The following is a 21,460-nucleotide window of genomic DNA, read 5'->3' as shown; positions in this document are numbered from 1 at the left end:
GCATTTTGAGTCCTTTGAGTCTTTGATCAGCCTTTCGCTGAATACACAATTTACATGTGAGAGGAGGATGGAGGAATAGTCACTTATGCTTTAGTCTGACTCAGTTAATCTGCATTTTTACATAAACAATAGGGCAGAGGAAGCAATCAGATATGCATTTGTCTCAGGTGGGCAGAGGAATGACTTTCTGTCCTACACCTGTGAAGATCAGCTATCGATTTACATTGCCAGGGTGAAATTCAGCAGAACTGTGTTTTAGGGTAAAGATCTTGAGGCGCCAGAGAATTTCCTTGTGGACAAATTGTGAGGGAGGTATGTGGCTTTTTATCTTTGTAGCTATCTTACTTAGGAATAAAATGGGAAGCAAGTTTGCCTGACACAGTTTCCACCTTGACTTTTCCCTTTGGCTTAATGATTTGGGGGTCTTGAGATTTATTTTTCTTTCATAAGACATTCACTCAATGCCTCTATTGCAACTTCCTATCCACCCAATACTTTTTACATTACCTAGTATTTTTAAATGCTGAACATCTCAGTGGTTCTGAGCGAATCCATCACTCTCCTCCATGACCCCTAGTGCAGGGATTTTGTGTAAGTTTGCTCTGATAAGGTAATAAGCACACTTGCTAATGTCAAAATATCTGTTGTACCTTTTCCTTGCTATTGTCTTTATGAGTGAATACCTTTCTATTAGTTTCATTGACATTTTGGGGGGTTTGGGGATGGAGAAAAGACAAACATGTTGTTGTATTAAACAGAATTTTAGAATCCGGGTAATATTGAGATCAATAGTTGGCAAACAGAAATGAATGGAGGATCTGAGTTGCCGGGTTCACTTTTTTTTGTTGTACGTGATTATGTTTCCTCATCTGTAGAATGAGTGGATTTAACTACATGAAAATTTATAGATGTTCTGGAAATAATCCTAGGAGATGTTAAATAGGAGTTTTACGAGTAAAGAAATGTTATTGCCAAATTACCTTTGATGAGACAGGCTAAATAAAGAAGTTTGATTACTTTGGAGACCTGAATGTGTTAGTGCTCATTGCAGAGACAGTAGTAGAGGCAGCATTTCCCATGGAACTCCTTTAACAGACACATGCAACTATTAATACCTTTCAGACATAGTGTTCCATGGAAGAAAGTTTGGGAAACTCTAACCTAGATGATTGCTTTCAAATTTTGAGATTCTATGACTCTACATTAGTTAACAAGGACATTTTAGGAATTGATTTTGTTAGTACTTTATTTCTAGTGGTTTAAAGATGAAATACTAGAATAATTTAAATCGTAGTGCGAGGAAAACAAAATATATACAAATGCACACACACATATATATATGTATACATACATCTATACACAACAGTATACCAAATAGTTGCAAATAAAACTAATAATTCAAGAAATATTTTCCCCATCTTCTTGGTGCAAATGATAATTCTGTCTCAGCCTGAGAAATAGAATGAATAAAGAAGCAGTTTCTCTCTCATCCTCTGCAATTATACCCCTTAGTTGACATAATTCAGAGAAGAAACAAGATGTCATGCATAGAAATATGCTAATACCTTGTTCTAATGCTGCTCTCAGTTGTAGCTTTTCTCTGAGGTTCTGTGGTTCTTGTCTACCACTGTGGCTGGAGAATACCCCAGCGCTGAAGGGGTTTTCTTTACTCTTTTCTGTATCCCATCTGCTTATTGAAAAATAAATAAGATAGGAGTTTCTTACCTTCTTCTATTGCCTTCTTGAAGCAGAGGTAAGAGGAACATTTAAAAATGTAGTCTGCTGTGCCACGTACTAGACATCCTATGAGAAAGTTTACGTGCTTCATTTAGTGATTAAATCTCCATAAGGGATTGATATGGTTTGGATATTTGTCCCCTCCAAATCTCATGTTGAAATGTGGTCCCCAGGTTGACAGTGGGATGTAAAGGGAGGTGTTGGGTCACGGGGTGGATCCATCATGAATGGCTTGGTACCATCCCCATGGTCATGAGTGGATATGAGTTCACTCAAGATCTGATTGTTTCAAAAAGCATGGCACCTCTCCCCTCTGACTTGCTCCCTGTCTTACCACGTGATACACTGGCTCCCCCTCTGCCTTCTGCCGTGATTGTAAGCTTCCTGAGGCCTTGCCAGAAGCCAAGTAGGTGGTGGTGCCCTGCTTCTTGTACAGTCTACAGAGCCATGAGCCAAAATAAATCTGTTTATAAATTACCCAGTCTCTCATATTCCTTTACAGCAACATAAACAGATTAACACAGGAATGGATATAAATATGTCCATTCACCTCAAATCAGTTTTTGGAAGGAGATGAGCAATATCTATACTTGAACATCCCCAGGTTATTTTTTTTAATGGAGAAAGAAGATAAAGTAACTTATTTTCCCACACAAAGGATAATTAGTTGGTATGGTCAGTAATGGAACTTGGGTCTGTGAAACTCTGAGAGCCAAGCTCTTTCAGCTCGAAGCACCTAACATAATACTTTGTGTATATGTGCACATTTCAACAAAAATTGACTTTCACTATGTATGCTGTTTTCAGTTGCTTAGTTCATATGCATTTTGCATCTATTTTCATTTAATGAAGCACTCTCTTATAATAACATTTCAATAAATGCAGTCTGTTTTGAGTGGATGAACAGTAATTTATTTAACCAAATCCTCTATTGTTAGGGACAGCAAACTCTCTCTGTAAAGGGCCAGATAATAAATATTTCAAACTTGTAGGCTATGTCAACTACTTTGTCGCAGTAACTATTCCACTTTGCCATTGCACTGGGAAAGCTGTGAAAGATCCAGATTTACAATCCAGATTTATTGAATAAAGTTATTCTATTTTTAAAACCCTACGTAAGTTAGTATTTGTTTGAACATTAATGTGGAAATATTTTTGATTTAGTTCAAAGGAATAGGATCGAATGGAGGAGGGAAATCTATGGCTTTTCTTCTCATGTTGTTGTATTCTTTCTCCAGTTGCCGTTAGAAAACATTTAAAAAGAATTAAATCCCAAATAGTGATCCCACCTTGTCTGAGCAACTCAATACTCCAGAGCAGATTACCCTCCTGGCTGTTTTAAAAGTATTTTTAGCAATTGACAGGATATACTTCTTAGATTAGCTATATCTAATGCCTCTTCTGTAGACAATAAGAAGGCAAGGTTTGTTAAGCATATATTTTTATCTTCCCGACACAAAAATAGGATTAGTAGAATAACAACCATGCCAAAATATTAATATTCTAAAACCACATTAATCTTTTGAATAGATGTATTTCAACATTTAACTGAGTTAACCCATTCAGTTACTTGAGAATATATACTACAAATAGTTTTTACTGTAGGATATTGAATGAGGTTATGTTCATCAAGTTTATATGTTTAAGTGTCTGTGAATACGTTTGTGAGTCAGGGCTGAAAGGAATGTGCTGTTATTATTTCGTGTTTGGTATTTATCAGTTTTTCTTATCCTTTATTTCACAACAACCATCTCAACCCCCGACCCCACCCTAAGAAGCCTTTTCAGACGTTTTTTTCCCTAATTGCCACCCAAATGAAAATTTAATACCACAGATACACTGTGTATCTGTATATGTGCCATAGATATATCTGTGCTTTATACATAAAAAGAGTAAGATTATTTCACCTCCCAACAACAAATTTTGCCTCCCTGGGGCAGTATTTTTCTCACTGAAAATGCATGGATTATAACTACTTCAATTGTTGTCCAAGGGTCATACTAATCTTCCATGAAGTATTATTTCGGGAGTATGGTATGTGTGTACTAGAGAAGGCTTAGAACCCCTTGCAGAGGATCCTCCCGGTTTTAAACTTGAGCACAAATAAGGAGCCCTTTGGGCAGACATAGCCATGTCAGACTTCTCAGCTTTCGTGGCAAGACATCATCTTACATCATTGGCTAAAGGATAATGATTCTCATTTAACCACCAACACATAACAGCTATTTTCCAAGCACTCCTGGGAGATATAACCTCAAATCCCTCTGCCTCTGGACTTATCAAAATCTGTGTACCTGAGAATAGTCTATCAATTCCTTACTCTAAAATCAATTTATTGATTTAGCCAAATCTTCAAGGAGCATCATTTTATAAACCCCTCACTCCCTTAGAGAAGCTCTTACCTACTTTTCTTGATAATTCTTTAATAATTTGCTATTAATGTCATTCTTCTACATTGAGGACCATTTTAAGAAATCACCCAAAGCAATTCATGATGGTATTTACTACACAAAAATTCTTAAAGTTATAGCTCATTATGTCCCACCATGCCCAGCTAATTTTGTATTTTTAGTAGAGACGGGGTTTCTCCATGTTGGTCCGGCTGGTCTCGAACTCCTGACCTCAGGTGATCCACTCGTCTCAGCCTCCCAAAGTGCTGGGATTACATGCATGAGCCACTGTGCCTGGCCAGTATTATTATTAATAAATTGCTGGCTAAATAAATCTTCTCTCTTTAAGTATAAAAATATTTTTTTCAATATGTTTATCAAGTTTAGACATCGAAACTCCTATCTTTTTCAACTGACTTACTTAATATATAGTTTGTGTATGTGATGGCACAAATTCACCAGTATAAACATCCATTATTTTAATATGCTTAAGTGTGAGTAGCAAGCCCTTCTGGAGTTACTGTGAAATGTAAAGTTGGTTGTTCCTTGTCATGGCTAAAAAATATCAATTGTGCCAGCAAAACATTAGTAGATTAGAAATGCTTTCTGGTCCCTACTGACCAAATTGAGGGTATACAGCGAAGGCCAAATCAAGAGTGGGTGAAATACAATAATAGTTGCTTCTACATCAAACATGGGATCATAGAGTCGTGGGATTAGGTGTTGAATTCAACTTTGAGATATTTCACAAATTTCCAATATTTTCAAAAACTTGTATTTGTAGTATTTTTAAATCAGTAAGTATATCTGTGCCAAGATGACTGAGGGATTGACATATTTGGAGCTATACGTTTAAATATTTTTTAATTTGTTGAATGATCATTAATAAAAAAAAGAATGGTTTAAGCAAATATTTTATTTTATTTTTTAACTTTGAAACAGAAAAGATTTAAGGATAATTTTTATCTTGACAATGATAATCTCAAAGAAAGTGAAAAACACTTCCAGTTAGTTGGAGGAAGCAGGTTCCAGATTGTGGTGCCAAGTGTTAAAAGATCTCAGAGTTGGGATCAGTAAGTGCAAGTTTGGGCTGTGTATTTTCTGATTGTCACAAATCCATTTTGTCCATTAATGAGTTGTGGCAAGGCTAAGGGCAACCAGCAATAGCCAAGGCATTTCTGTGATTTATTTATTAAAATGCAGGACAGAGAGTTGCTAATATGTTTATCACCAATAGTGACATAAGGTCATAATATAATGACTAATGTGAAGGAGTTCCCCTTCCTAATTTTCATAGAGAAAAACATACAAATATTTTGTATCATTATGGCTCAATAAATGTATTTGCTATAGACTTTTTTATTTCAAATCACATTTATTTTGAGAGTCTGATATACAATACTTTAAATCATTTTCACAAATCTTTATTTCTAACATTTTACATCTCAATTATTAAAAAAAAATCAAAATTTCTGAAATTTAAAGCAAGAAATTCTGTGCTCTTTTCCTTGAAACTTTCCTTGCAAAGGATGTGAAGGTAATTAGCAGATTCATTCAGTTATTTATTCAATAAACATTCATTCTTTGGACAACTATTGTGGCATCAGGTGTGTGAAACTTTTATCAGCAGAATGAGTTATTTTAAAACCTTCTATTTTGAACATATAAGATCAAAGATTAATTTATCACGTATCTTTGGCAGAACTTGCAGTAAAATCCAAGGCTTTAGATTTAGAGTTCTTATTGATCTTACCCTTTCTGGAACTTGGGAAGACCCTAAAGTTTATAATGTATAGGCTTCCAAACTAATTATCCTACTAGGGAATGTCACAGGCTCTATTCATCACTCTGTTCTATTATCAATAAATAGTTTATCATAAATCTCTTGGGCATAAAACATGAGAAACAGAATGGCTTTGTCTGAAATCTCGATTCGTTGGAAAGTCTTCCAAGTAATTTAGTAAGTAAGTCTCTTAAAACCATCTATCCAAATATACCAAGTATTAGAATATGTATCTATTTGGTTAGCTGCATTAGTTGCAATTGAAGTTATCATCTGATTAAGTTTATAGCTATTCGCTGGCATTCTTGAAGACCCATCCCATCCACCTTCCACACAGTCAGTGTAGAGAACCTAGAGGAGATCTCCTAAGAATCACCAGAAATTAGTATCACCATTAAGGATTCAAGTCCTTAATGGTGACATTAATTTCTGCAGTTCTTTCAGAAAATGACTGTCCTATTGGATATATTCTCTTTAGTTGTGTTGCATAGTTTCAGTATCTCTGAATTCACTCTTCTGTCACATTATCCTTTGATCTGTAGGAAGGGAGGAAACAGCAAAATAGATATGAGGTGGATTTGAGACTCCTACTGAGCCCACATTGAAGTTGAAGTTGGTTAAGCCACAAATCCTGACTTGAATCTTTGAATTTCAGTGGATTTCTTGTTATCCAGCTGTTAGTGATAGCTTAGAGTCAATTTTTCTATTATTCTGGAAATGTTCCTGTTCTCCAATGCCAATTACCTTGGCAAATAACCAAGGTAATTAACAATCAAATTAACCAACAAATAAACAATCCTTTAGGAAATTTCAGACAGCATACATTCTGAGTGTATTTGTAATGGTATTGCAATGCCCTTCCTAAAGAGTTAGGGTGGGTCTTTGAATTAAGACAGGGTTTAATCTGAGTTTGAGTTTCATCAAACTGAGAAAACAATTACAAGCCCTCCCAGCTAATCAAACTGGTATATTATATCCTCTACATCTATATTAATCAATTCATCCTTTTCTGAAATTGTGCTCCTTTCTCCTTGGTACGAGTACCCTCAGAATTCATTCTCATACATGTTTCTCACTTTGCTCATACAAATGATCAAGTTCCATATTTGTTTTGGTGTAAGACTTCTTCTCCCTCATTTGGCATTTTGTTGTCCCTACTCCAGGGCATCTTATGGAACTAGAGCCATAAGCAAAGGCATTCAACCATGTGGTTAGGACGCCTCCACTGGAACCACTTAGTGCTATTGCATTCAGGTTCTACACACCACTATTCGTGCCATGAGCACCTGACCTCTGACTGTTTCAGTGGACTCCCACTAAGACATGCATCCGAGGAGGCCCCACAAACAGGAAAGAGATTTGAGTGCCCTATACCAATGTGACTAGTGTTCACCACATTTTACAGGGAGAGAAATGCAAGATAATGAGAAGCTCTTATTAATTGTATCTTTATCCTAATCGTGTTTTTTTATCAGTTGTTATAAAAGTTATCTCTTCTGTTAAGACTCACACCAAATATATGACTATAAAAATATATTGTTTATAATTGATTTAAAATAAATTGAATGGTTCTAGCATATTCATATTTTATATGAAGTATGTGGGGATTTTATTCCAGCCACTCAACCTTCAGTAGCAATGAAATCTGTAGCTAAAAAATCCATAGAACAGAAACCTACTTAGTGTTTATGGCAGCAATACATATTTCAGAAGGTATTGTATGGCTGTAGTATTTAGAATTTTCACATTACTTTAAAAATAGAAATTTACTTATAAATAATTATATTTTAACATTATTATTAATGAATATTATATACTATCAATATTATAAAATTATAATTCTAAATCAATATAATAATATAATTATAAAATATACAAAAATATAAACATACTCATTACATATTTTAGTATACTACTAGAAATATAATAAAAAAATAAAACATAATAACAAAAATTCCTTATAGGCATATAAGCTGTTACCATATTGATAATAAAAATTGACTAGATCATACAAAAAATTAACTGAGTGTAGTGGTGTGCACCTGTAATCCTAGCTACTCAGAAGGCTGAGGTAGGAGGATCACTTGAACCTGAGAGACAGAGGTTGCAGTGAGCCAACATCACGGCACTGCGCTCCAGCCTGGGTGACAGAACAAGACTCTTTCTCAAAAGAAAAAAAAAGAAAAAAAGAAAAAAGAAATAGATCATGTTGCACATAATAATAAGGTTTATTGACATTATTTTCCAAAGTATAGTTTTAAAAAAGTAATCATATAGCATGTGATTCTTTGCTATGATCAAACCTTAATTAACTAGCTGTTATTTTTATTTTTTTATTTTTTATTTTTTTGAGATGGAGTTTCACGCTTGTTGCCCAGGCTGGATTGCAATGGCACGATCTCGGCTCACTGCAACCTCCACCTCCTGGGTTCAAGCAATTCTCCTGCCTCAGTCTCCCGAGTACCTGGGATTACAGCCATGGCCCCCACGCACGGCTAATTTTTGTATTATTAGTAGAGATGAGGTTTCACCATGTCAGCCAGGCTGGTCTCAAACTCCTGACCTCAGGTGATCCACCCACCTCAGCCTCCCAAAATGCTGGGATTACAAGAATGGGCTACCACGCCCAGTCAACTAGCTGTTATTCTTTACAACTTATAACATCATATATGGCCAAAAATAAGGCAAGATGATTTCCCAAATTATATCTTAAAAAAGAGATAGTTATCTTAACATTGGAGTCCCTACAGTTCTCTTATAAGGAAACAATCATCAAATTAATTTGATAAAAGTGTATTTTGAGAAGGAAAGACATATTTGCCTGAAATTACATTAGTCAGTGTTAGTTTAGATGCCTAGAAAAAAATACCTTATAATTGGTTAAAAGGCCAGCGAAGGAATTTAAGATGACTTAATAGTCATTCCTGAATATATGACATCACAGCTTGAAGTGTTTGCAGTTTAAAAAGTAGCAAAAGTAACAAAAACACTGGTTTTAGGTAATAGCTTTTGGGAAAATGGAGAAATCACCATATATTCATTTGTACTTATGAATGGTAAGTACAAATGGTAAGCCCATATGACATTTTATTTTGCAGCTCACCATAAAGCTACCAGCAAAGCAAATATAATTATAAATTTTATATGGCTTTGCATATGACTATACTTATGTCCACACATACAATTATATATGCTAATAAATGACTATATTTATGTATGCGTATTGTCATATGACTTGTAGAAAATGAATTATTCTTTCCTGTGTGCTTAGTTCTTATTTTTATAACTTTTCTTCTCTTTAACCAATTTTTGTTCTTGTAATTATTTCTAAAATTCTGCTTATAGGTTTTTTTAATAAAGATGTCAAATATTCATAGACAGGATCATGGCATACCCACACTACTGTGACTTCTTGGCAAGTTAGGACTTTCATAAAGGCTATATGTGAACATTACTCGTGACATTATTTGGACCTTTCCCACAGCATGCTCCTCTAACATAAGAAGAAAAAATTAGACAAAATTACAATAATTTCTAATAAGGTCCAAGTATATCTTCATTACACTTTCTAAAAAACAGGCAAAATGAGGTTGGAACTGGGAAGGTTAAGACCTCACCACAGAGTAGATGCTGTAGGTACAATTGTGAAAACATAGCCAGTTTAATGAGAATATATCTAAAATAGGTCTTTATGTGCTATACATTTAAAGTAATTTGCCAGTAGAAAGTATCTTAAGCATATATATTTCTCAAAGTTACATCTTCGTTGTGAAAAAAACTAGCATGGCCTGGAAGTCCAGTCTTATGACTTGTTAGTCATGCTGTGAGGTTTTCTGAAACTGGAGAAGGGTGGATTTTGATTTGTGATTAGACAGACTTCTTCACATGAACAGAAAATCAGCAGGAGGTAGAGGCACACCGGTGCATAACTTTCTGGTGAAGCCTTCCCTGCAATCGCAAGAAAAGGGTTACAAAATCTCAGATCTCATCAGTGAGGGGGTCAAGCCAAGAGAAATTTTTAACAGGATAGTGAAGGATGAAAGGCATTGTCATGACCAGAAGGTCAGTGGCTCATGCTACTGAAGACAAGAGAGAAGAAACCAAATATATTTGTTACTTAAAGCTTAAAATGCTGATTTTCTCTTAGAGCACACCTTTATTTTTCCTTCATGTTCTGCACTGCATCCCCCATACCTGGCAGTGTACCAGGCACAAGTTGCTTCATAAATGTTTGTTGAATGAATAAATCATTGTGCGAACCTATCAAATCTTTTTTCATTCTGCATTTCAATTCACTTTCTCCACTGCTTATAGATCATTATATTAAAGTATATATAAATACTTTAATAAAGCATAATGTTTTCTCTATAGAACAAATATCTTTTGTTTCCTTTTGTGTATTTTAAGTGTAATTTAAAATTAATTTTATTTTTATTAAGGTAATATATCTCATAACTTAAAACAAAATCAAAATCTACGGTTCTTGTGGAACAGTGCAGGTCTCCTCCTAAGCCTTGATCTTAATCCCCCAGGCAAACATTTGACTCTCTCAGTAGCTTTTTAACTGTACTTTTATATTTCTAACTGGTTTGCTTATCCTGCTATTTCTTTAGCAACTTTACACATTATTTATTGATTTTTGTTATAATAGTTGAGGGTTTAGTTGTCTTACATGCACATATACATGGAGAGTCTTTCCCTCTGCCATCCTCCACCTGTAGTTTTATTATAGTTTAGGGTTAATACTCTTGTCAGTGTTCCCAACATTTTTATTATGTCCAGATCTGAACAAAGTGGTATTCTATCATAATGTTTCTTTTCTCTTGCAACTTTTTGTTTCTCATGGAGTTAATAATGTCCTTTTAAAATTAATTCAGCACACTCTGTACCTATTGTATATTATTCACAATTGCCTCCAAATGATCTTAACAACTGTAACAGAATGATCTAACTGTGGTAACAACTCTAAAATATCTTCTTGGCATTATACAATACAAGTTTACTTCTAGCTCATGTGGTAGTCCAGCATGTGGCAGCTGGGGTTGCCATGTCACACCCTAGTTCAGGGTCATGACTTTTCGTCTAGGGGCTGTCATGTCTTCTAGGGCCTTAGAGCTCTTCGTTGGTTCTTTGCATCTGCACACTAATAAGGGAAGAGGGGAAGTGTAGAGGATCTCAGGGCATACCCTGGAAGTGACGTACATGACTTCTGCCCACAATCCATGAACCAGACCTCAGTGACATGCGTAAGAAATGAAATCTAGAAATCTAGTGTGGTGCTCAGGAAAAAGAGCAGAACATGGAATCTGGTGGGTACTTCCCACTATCTACTGTATTTTCAAATGCACATGTGTATCAAACAATCTATCATTTTCTTTTCATTTTTTTTTTCTTGGAGACATTCCTGCTGCAGACCATCTCTTCACCTCTCTTTAGGCCTGCTTCACACTTATTGCTCTGGAGAATTTATTTTACTGCCTTTTATGTTGGGCCTGCATTTTTGGGGTTTCATCTCTTCCTCTTTCTTGATTTACAAGCTTATTTGGGGAACTGCTACTTTAAAATGGCACACAGGATGTGTATTTTTTAAGTCCATGTATATCTGAAAATTTTTTAAAATCAAGCTTGGCTGACAGTTTGTCTTGGTATACAATTCTAAGTTCAAAATAATTTCATTTAAAAATGTGAAGGCATTCAAAGAAACTTCTGGATCCATTATTGCTCTTGAGAAATCGGATGCATTTATTTTTTCCTTTGTATGTGATTGGCTTTATGTTTCTGGAAGATGTTTTAGGTTTTTCTCTTTATTCCTGCATTTCTTTTATCTCAGAATGATATATCTCAATGAGTTTAATTATTTGATTAATTTAAAGGATTGTTCTCCTGGATGTTTAGTGAAACTTTTGACCCCCAAAGTTCATCATCTTCATTTCTGGTGTTGTTTTTGCATTTTTTTTTCAAATTAGTCTTTTTATCCTTTTCTGTATAGAAAGAACTCTTTTCTAGAGCTTTCTGAGATTTCCATTAGTCAGAATTTTTTTCCATTTAAAAAAAATTTCTACAGCTTTTTGCTCTACTTTCCTGAAGATTTTTCAACTTAGTCTTCTCACCCATCTGTCAGTTTTTTGTAAATGTTGAGTATATTTTCAATTTCAAAAGATTTTTTTCCTGTTTTGTGTATAAATTTCTTTTTTTATTCATTATCTCTAGGAGCAGGGTAAAAAGGCATGTGTTCAGTTCATCTTGTTGAACCACAAATTACTCTAGTTTACTTTCTCCAGAAAATAAACCTCCAGTCTCCTGGAAGCTGGATTGAGCAGATGGAGGAACTTATGGTTGGTTGATTGTGTGACAGTGGGGAAGGGAACTTTGGGTCCAAGCATTCCAGTAAACAGACGTACAACCAAACCCCTGTGTTTACCCCACCACCTGGCCTCCTTCTATGCTGAGATTTCTGCCTCCTAGGCCTGAGTCTGCCCAGGTTTTGCAGGAAGAATTGGCTTGCTTTTTATCCGTAATCTCTCCTGCAGGCATGCAATGTATAGAATCCTCTGCTCTTCCAAATCAGCCACCACGCCTCCATCTGATTTAGCTTCTTCCAAAATTCATTGCAAGTTTATCTGTTATTTTATCTGCTTATTTGACTTTGTGGTTCAGTAACATTTTTAAAAATTCATTTATTCTTGTAATAAAGCAGTTTGAAGAGAGATGAAATACATGTGATAATTTTGCCATTTGTAACGACGTATCACCCCATGTACATTAGCGTTTACCTCAGTGCCATATTGATTGAATTAGACAGATGTTATGTCTAGTTAGGTTGGGCTACATAAACTCCAGGTAAGGAAGACCTTATTACTATTATCGTGACACATAATGCTGTCCCCGTGTTTTCACTGGTTTTCTATTATTTTTTATTCTGCTCTACCTCTGGTCAAAGTGGTCTTCGTGGAGTGGCCAAGCAATATTTCTCTTGTGTCTTCCTACTCTTTCTCTTTCTTGGAACCCCTCTTCCCAGGGAAGGAAATGCTCCGCCACTCTCTGGTAGTGTCACTATGTTAACACTACTGGATCTGAGCCTTGGAACCTCAGAGACAGGACTCTATGTGGCAAGTCACTCCAGGAGAGCTATTCCTGCAAGAGTTGGTCCTATAAAGCAGGTGATACACTTATCTAGGGAAAGGTGGCAAGGAGAGTAATCAATAAATGTGTGCGTCAGATTTTCTCATGGCAGAAATTTTTTCTAGAAGTTGCAAGTAGGTAGCACAATGCAGTGACCACTATGAGCTCGGCATTCAGGATCAATAGACCTGACTTCCACCTTTTGAACTTCATCACTTTGGACAGATTTACTGCGACTTTCTCAACCTCAGTTACCTCATTCTGAAAACAGAGACAATAAATATAATAGATGCCTTGCCTATTTCACAGTAATGTTGTGAAAGTCAAATGAGATGAAACTATATTGCGTACAGGAAATAATAGCTATTAGGATTAATGTCAGTGGTGAACACATGAACTAGGTAAAGAATATGGGTTATCATTGTATAGCACAGAGGGTGATTTTAAATCAATGTGTTAACAGTGGAAAAGATTTAAGTTTCTTATGTTCTTTCTTTTATTTCTGTCTGGGACCATAGACACATACTTGTTATACACATAGATATTGCTGTTAAATGCAAAGTAGATTTATCATAAATATAGATTCCAAGCATACATACTTTCAAAAATCTACAATCTGAGCCTCATATGTTTTTATGTAGTAGATCCAAAATAATTTTTATGAACTGGATCTTACTTGGCGAAAATGGAGTAGATTAAGTGTTACCAAATTATAAGTATAGCCAACAGGTTCATAGAACTTACTGTGCTAGGCACGTTCTATGCACATTACTGATATGAAGTCAATTCCTCACAATAACATTATGAAGGTATTATTACTCTTCTTTTCAACTTTCAAGAACATTGAAGGACATAAAATAGAACTTCTTTAATAGTTTCATAATAGAATAGACAGATTTCTATGAGACCAAAATGTTTTCTCTAATACTCAATTTTTCCACTACTTTGCTATTGTTTGTTTTGTGTTTTGGTTTGGGCTATTCCTTTGCTCCTTTCTACAAGAAATTCTCTGGAAGCTGATAACAGCAGTGCCTCCCAGATTGTCTGTAGGGCATTGAATAAGAACTAAGTTAAGCAATTAAAATTCAAGCAGTCATTGACATCTCGTTGTTTACTAATATGAATCCAAGTCACAGGTTTGGAACTTCTAAATTCTGTTCACAGAGGAGTAAATCGGTTGCTACTATAATGTACCCAAGCTTGTATTCTTACCTTTACTACCAGTCTGTAAATTAGGGATGTCTGAATGTGCCTAAAATGTAATCCCAAGACGGGCAGCCAGGATCGTTGCTTTGTGGACGAATCTAATGTGTTTAGAACAGGGCGTAGCACATAGTAGGTGCTTAATAAATATTTGTTCAATGCCTCCGTGTGCTCATTATCTTATTTAGTGGTAGCCTATTGACCTCTGAAGTGACTTTAGGAAGTGCATTAGGACTTTGGGAAGTGAATTTGGATGTTGCATACAATTAATGCATTCATATGAACACATCCTAACTTTTGAAATATTAATTTCTTTCCAACGCCCTCTTTTATTTCCCGAGGCCATCCTCTGCTCCCCACTCGCAATCCCTCGCCTTCACTCCCCATAGTTAACAAGACACCCCCTCGGAGGATAGAACGCAATGCCAGGGCCTCAGTTCTTCTCATAGCGCCCTGGGCTTTTTGAATGAGAGACATCAAAGAAAACACAGGAAAAAAAAAAAATGAATAAAAATGAGCTCGCTGCTAGGGCTCGAAGCCCCACAGTGTGGAGATTTCATTCCGGAGCGGAGTGTGTTTCTCACTGCAGCAGTTGAGTCACCAGCAAGACTTGCCTGAGGTGAGCTCCGCACATCCGCGTTGGGACTTGCAGACACGCCTTCTTCTCACACAAACCTTACCCAGCCCCGCCACCGCGGCGGACTCCAAGGGTGGTGCCACCAGCCCTGCCACTCGCAGTCCTGACGGGCAGGGGCTGCGGACCGCCTGGCCTTGGACCCATCCGGAGCCACAGGTTGGAGGAGATAAGGAGCTGTCCCCGTGCTCGTCGCCCTGTGGAGCAGATCCTGTCTCCTTGCTGGCGGTGGAGCCCGGGAGTTCCAGGGCTTGGGAAGGGGAAGGAAACCTCTCTGAAATCTGACACCTGCTCTCCCTGCAAGGAAACTTCGCAGGCTGGTGAGTTGGGAAGGCGGGCTGTTGCTGCTGGAACGCGTTCCCACCCACCCGGGTGCTGCAGCGCCGGCCTGCACTGTGGGAAGTGAGGCCTCTGTGTGTGTGTGCGTGTGTGAGTGCCTGTACACCTTCGATCGCGGTTTCCATCAGAAATCCTTGCAAAGAAGACAGTAGTGATGTGTGCTGCACGGATGGCATGGGTCAACTCGACCTGGCTCTCTTTGAGTAAACACTTATCAAACAGCTGGTTACCACCAAAAAAAGCAAAAAGAAAAACAAAAAGCCTAGGCACAGCAATGTTAATTTCCTTTCATTTGCAGCTCAAAAAAACAATCAAAATAATGAATAAGAAAAAGCATGGATGATGATGTGCTTAGAGTTTCATTCCAGGAGGAGTGACTTAGTGAGGCAAGCCAGGAGAGTGATAAGACATTTATATGCACTTCCTTACATGAAATAGCCACAGAGACCTTAAGAGTACTTTCTGTTTTCCAGTTTTTTACTCTGTTACTTTCGAATTCTGATCTAAGTGTCGCACCAACTAAGGTATATGTGTGCATGTGTGTTCACTCAAGTAGTCACAATAAATTAGCTTTCAAGACTTTCCCACCCAATGCAACATTAATTAAGCCTCTGAAAACTACTGAAGTAGGTGAACTGCAAGCAGACTGCGTTCCTAGGAAAAAGCTGTGTTTGGTTAGAGCCTTCACACCTGTATCATGTTTTATGAGTTTTTTATGTCAAGATCTAAAGCTAAGGTTATGCAATTCCAGTTTTAAACTGCACAGCATTAAGTCCAAAGTAATAACATATAATTTCAAGGTTATTAACAACAAAATTATTGTTTAATATAATACAGCTCTGAATTTTGATTGTGTTCTGTTTATAAGAAAAATGTCTATGGTTCTCAATATTTAGTTATAATCACACGTATTCAGTAATATCCATATAAAATATGCAGAGTTTTATGGTTATAAATTTTGAAAAGTTGATGGAAAAGTGGGACTGAATTATTATTATAAACTCAGATATTTGAGTTTAATGAATTTTCAAGCTGCTGTAAAGTCCATATTGCAGTGATGAAGAGAAAAACATACCTGTCATGTGCCATTGCCCCTCAGTTATTTTTCACAGTTTCCTAGTATAATCCTCTACCCAGACGGGGTCAGCCATCCTTGAAGGCAGGAGGTGACTCCTACTGATAACCAAAAAAGGGTAATCTTGACAGATAGTTTAAAATTAATGGGGCTTTCCTGTTTCAGAAATGACTATGGCCTCTCATACAGTGTTACTGACATTGCCTTCGAAAGGAAAACAAAACAGCAGATGAAACTGGATGAGCCTGTTCTCATAGTTGCCAAGAAGGAATAAAGGGAATCTGTTGAATGTAAGCAAACCACAGTTCCTCTTTCTCATAGGTCATTTCTGGAACAGGCATGTTTGACCCAATAGGGAAGGTAACTCTAATATAATTGATCTTCTTGGTAGGAGAAGATCAGTTGGTATGCCAGTTTACACTACAACTATATGTTGGTTTCAGAATTGCTGTTCATTTATCTCACTGTTTTTCTGGAAAAATGGAAGTTATCCAGATGTCCAGGTGGTTCAGAATAGAAACCTGCTCTTTTCCCACCCTCACTGCTGCAAATTTTTGGTTAGGTTTTTGGGCTCTCAGATCAGTAGGGCATGAAATATAGAACAATTACTCATATAAAGCTCATCTCACAATCAATCCAGTTTCTTGAGTTGATTCATCACGGCAGGTTGACCAGTAGTTCAGCTGTTAAGCAAGTAATTGTAACGTTGAGATGCAGGAAAATGATTTCAATAAAAACAGACAGGACATACCAAGTGTTTCCCATGAAGAATATGTTCCTTTCTAAAGATGGCTGCCAAAGGGGAATGATTTTTTAAAAAATTCATTATTAAGTATATATAGGGCTTAAGTATATCCTATAGAAGTAGGAAGCAGCAACATCACTATGCATAATAACAAACCTATTGTAAACCCCAAATATGGAGTTGATAGTATTACTCAATTTGTTTCACACCCTTTGCAATCATTATTCATGTTCTCCAAATATTAACCTCCCATTGGAACTCCTTAAATAAGACAAACTTGTCTAGATTGCCAATAAGGAGAGTAACACTCTGTTTATCAAATGGCCAAAAAAATCTTCAATAAATTTAGTCTTTTTAACTAAACCACTGCTCAATATACTGAGATAAATAATTAATTAAGTTGCTCATTCATTTATTCAACAAATATTTGTTAAAAGTGTTATGCACTGAAGTCTGTGTGGACAGAAGTGGACCAAAATTCCTGACCTTATAGGGCTTGTCTTTTACCAGGGAGACAAAGACCAAACTAGATAAGCAGGGTGAGTCTATGGCACATTAGCGAGACGTGCTCAGCAGACAGTATGAAGTCCAGGAGGCATGCAGAAAGTGTCAGTGGCTGGGGTCAGGGAGAACTGAAATTCTATATCAGATGCCCAGGAAAAGCCTCACTGAGATGATATTTTAATATCGATCTGAGGCAAGTAAGGGAATGATCCACGTGGACATGTGGAGGAAGACCATTCTAGATTGAAGCATTCTGGCATCTTTCAGGAACAGCAAAGAAGCCCACGCACCTGGCATAGAGGGAGTGAGGTGGGGGTGGCAAGAAATGGAAGAGAGGAGATAATGGGGATAGGTCTTGGAGGACTTTGAAGGTCCTAATAAACTTGTTGGCCTTTGTTTTTTATTCCAAGTAAAATGACAAAATACTATGATTTAGACATAGCCCGTTGAATGTTTTTCAATAAATATTTACTGAGCATACTATGAACTTTAATATTCTTCTAAGCATTGTGGATAACAGAGGTTAGTGAGATATACAAGGCCTCTGCTGTCATGGAAATTATATCTGGGGTTTGGAGAGAGACAGATAAGTAAATAAATTAGTAATTCTGGAACTTTTAGTGATACTAAGAAAAAAAAATGTTAAAGGATAATATAGTGAGAGTGACCTGAAGGGGACTGTGTGATTCAGTGGTCAAGAAAAGCCTCAGGGGAGGTGATTTATTTATTTATTTATTTATTTATTTATTTATTTATTTATTTATTTTTAACCAAGACAGAGTCTTGCTCTGTTGCCAGGCTGGAGTGCAGTGGCATGATCTTGGCTCACTGCAACCTCCACCTCCTGGGTTCAAGTGATTCTCCTGCCTCAGCCTCCTGAGTAGCTAGGACTACAGGCGTGTGCCACCATGCCCAGCTAATTTTTGTATTTTTAGTAGAGATGGGGTTTCACCACATTGGTCAGGATGATCTTGATCTCCTGACCTTGTGATCTGCCCACCTCGGCCTCCTAAAGTGCTGGGATTACAGGTGTAAGCCACCGCGCCCGGCCAGGTGATCTTTTTAAAAGATCACTCTGGCTTCCTTGAAGAGACTAAGTCATAGGGTGACCAGAGTAGAAGAGAATCCAGTTAGGAGGCTATTCCAATAGACCAGTTATGACAGTGGCATAGATTAGGGTCAGAACAGTGGCCACCTAGAGAAATAGAGAGATTCTATTTTGAAGATACTTGAAGGCAGAGCTGACAGAACTTACTAATAAATTGGATAAAGGTGGAGGTGAAGAAACAAAAGAACCAAATGATCAACAGGATTTCTACTGAAAGATACTGGGTAGACAGAAGGCCATTTCCTAAGATGGATAAAGCTAGGGAAGAAACGGTTTTAATGGGAAATGAGGAATTTCTTTGCAGCCTTTTGAAGTGTTTTTCAACATCCAAGTGGAATTATCAACTTGGGCTTTTGCATGTATGAATCTGGAACACCTAGAGGACATCATAGCTGGATATAGAAATTTGAGAGGCAAGTGCCTATGGATGCTATTTAGAGTGATAGCCTTGAGGACATCACTCAGAGAGAGATTACAGAGAAAAATATCAGGGCTTGAGGATGCAGCTCTGGCTTATGCAGACATTTGGGACCTTGAATGGGAGGAGTCAGTAAAAAGCCATTCAAGTGAAAGGTAAACTGGATGAGCATGTCATCATGAACCTAAGCCAGGATGTTTTTTTTAGGATGAAGGGTGTAGTCAATGGTGTCAGACAGGGCCAAGATAAACAGTGAGATGAGGACAGGGAAGTGATGATTGCATGTAGCAGTGTGGAATCATTGGCAGTTCGGGAAAGAGATGGAGTTCTCAAAATAAGATATTCAGAAAAACTAACTTTAAAAAATTCTGAAAATAGCATTTCACCTAATTCTAAAGATAATTGAAAAGAAGGATGCCCCCAGAAAAACTCATGAGGCCACATACATAGAAGCTCTAATAAATTCAATATTTTAAAATGACTTCTAGAACAGATGAATAAAGGAAACATATAATTAGAAATACTTAAGGAATGTGTTGTCAGAGCTGTAAGCATAATTTGAAGAAGAGTAACGCACAGTGAGTGGAAGCTTGGGAAAAAATGCTCAGGAGAGTGATAGATTATTTTCACATTGTTTGAAACAAAGCAGTGAATAAAGAAGGGTCATCTCCCTTCATGCTGGTGCTGGTGAACGTGAGAGAAAGTAGAATTACTCAGTTTCTACTTTGAGTCCCTCTTCTTTCTTTTCTTTTCTTTTTTTTTTTTTTTTTTTTTTTTTTAGATGGAGTTTCTATTGCCCAGGCTGGAGTGCAGTGGCGTGATCTCCGCTCATTGCAACCTCTGCCCCGGGGTTCAAGTGATTCTCCCACGTCAGCCTCCCAAGTAGCTGGGATTACAGGCATGTGCCACCACACTAGGGTAATTTTTGTATTTTTAGTAGAGATGGGGTTTCACCATGTTGGCCAGGTTGCTTTGAACTCCTGACCTCAGGTGATCTGCCTGCCTTGGCCTCCCAAAGTGCTGAGATTACAGGTGTGTACCACTGCACCCAGCCATGAATCCCTCTTCTTTCTATGTGAAAGAAAATAGTGTTCAAAATGGAAGGTCTACACAACACCAAAAGAAAATTAAAATCAAAGAAAGCTGAGAAGTTATTGCGACTGCAAATCACTTCTTTAAATGAGAAAGACTAATGGCAGAAGTGGTCAAGAGGACTACTGTGAGGAAAGGGCATTTCAGTTGAGACCTAAAGGTTGCCTGGTTGCTAGTCAGGTGAAGGGGTTGAAAAAGAACAAACCAGATGGTACAAAAGCATTTGCTGAATTCTTAACCTGGGAAAGAGCTTGAAGTATTCAAGAAATTGAGGAAAGGAGTTTGGAGAATGGAAAGCAGGTGGCAGAGAGAGGCACAAGGTGAGTCTGGAGGCACCAACAGGGAAGAGTCATTGCAGAAACTAGACAAGACCAATGAAGATCAGGAAGTGCAGCAACCTAAAACTTAACTTGTCAGAGGTGTTATAGAGATGGCTTCTACTGGGAGGTTGAACTAAACAACCCTCAAGCTCTCATCCAAAGCTGTAATCCTACAAATACAAGAACACAATTTGTTTAATATTTGATAACATGTTATAGATATTTTAAATTAAGAATTGATAATGAAAGTTTAGTTATAAAATATAAAACAGATCAAAGTAAATTAAGTAGTGACTGCCTTATAAAGCAAATGTTTAATATCCAGAAAAGCAGGAAAAATGTTTCTAGGTAGCTACAGCTGTATTCAAGGATACCAAGACCCACTCACATAATTTTGGAAACGACTTCATAGAGAGGAGATGTAGACTTCATATATTGGTGGGATTTAAATAAAACCAGTAGGAAGTCTATTATTAGTCAAATATTCCTAGTGTTGAGTAGGGTATAACTATAGACAGGGCATTCAGTCTCCTTAAGGATCTTGATTTTCTTCTGTGTAAAATAAAAGGTAAGGGTTATTTTAACATCCCTACTGTTCAACTCTAGACTTGGGCAACACATAATTCTTGTTTTATGTTTACTTCCTTCCTTCTTTCCTTCTTTTTCCTTTTCTTCCTTCCATTTATGTGTCTATCCCTCTAGATAGATGATAGGTAGAGATAGATAGTTAGATAGATAGATAGATAGATAGATAGATAGATAGATAGATAGATAACCTTAGATCTACCTAAGGTTATCTTTATGTTATACATAAATCTGTGTGCATAAGTATATATGTGTGTGTGTGTGTGTGTGTGCATATATGTAAACATGGAAGAAGAGATAGAAACATATGAACTCTATAATAGACAGAAAATTTCTTTTTAGTAAGTTTAGGGAAAAAGTACAAGACTTCATTTTAGTTCTCTTTCTGGCTTCGTTCTAGCACAT

At 36.9% G+C, this 21,460-nt stretch overlaps 1 protein-coding gene across 2 annotated transcripts in view; it reads left to right on the top strand.

Annotated features, from left to right (window-relative positions):
* Positions 1-21,460, top strand: part of RAB27B (RAB27B, member RAS oncogene family) — a 181,297-nt gene that overhangs the window by 86,088 nt on the left and 73,749 nt on the right. The window contains exon 1 of one of the 2 annotated variants that reach the window (XM_011971736.1): positions 14,683-15,189. The exons of the other annotated variant lie outside the window; for it this stretch is intronic. The gene's annotated coding sequence lies outside the window, so the exon portion shown is untranslated. Of the gene's footprint in view, positions 1-14,682; positions 15,190-21,460 lie in introns of those variants that run through there. 2 annotated transcript variants of the gene reach the window in all.

Source organism: Mandrillus leucophaeus, unplaced genomic scaffold (assembly GCF_000951045.1).
Source record: "Mandrillus leucophaeus isolate KB7577 unplaced genomic scaffold, Mleu.le_1.0 Scaffold124, whole genome shotgun sequence".
In the NCBI taxonomy this organism is placed as follows: domain Eukaryota; kingdom Metazoa; phylum Chordata; class Mammalia; order Primates; family Cercopithecidae; genus Mandrillus; species Mandrillus leucophaeus.
Note: the sequence above shows the minus strand (reverse complement) of the source record. Positions and strands in the feature narration are given on the sequence as shown.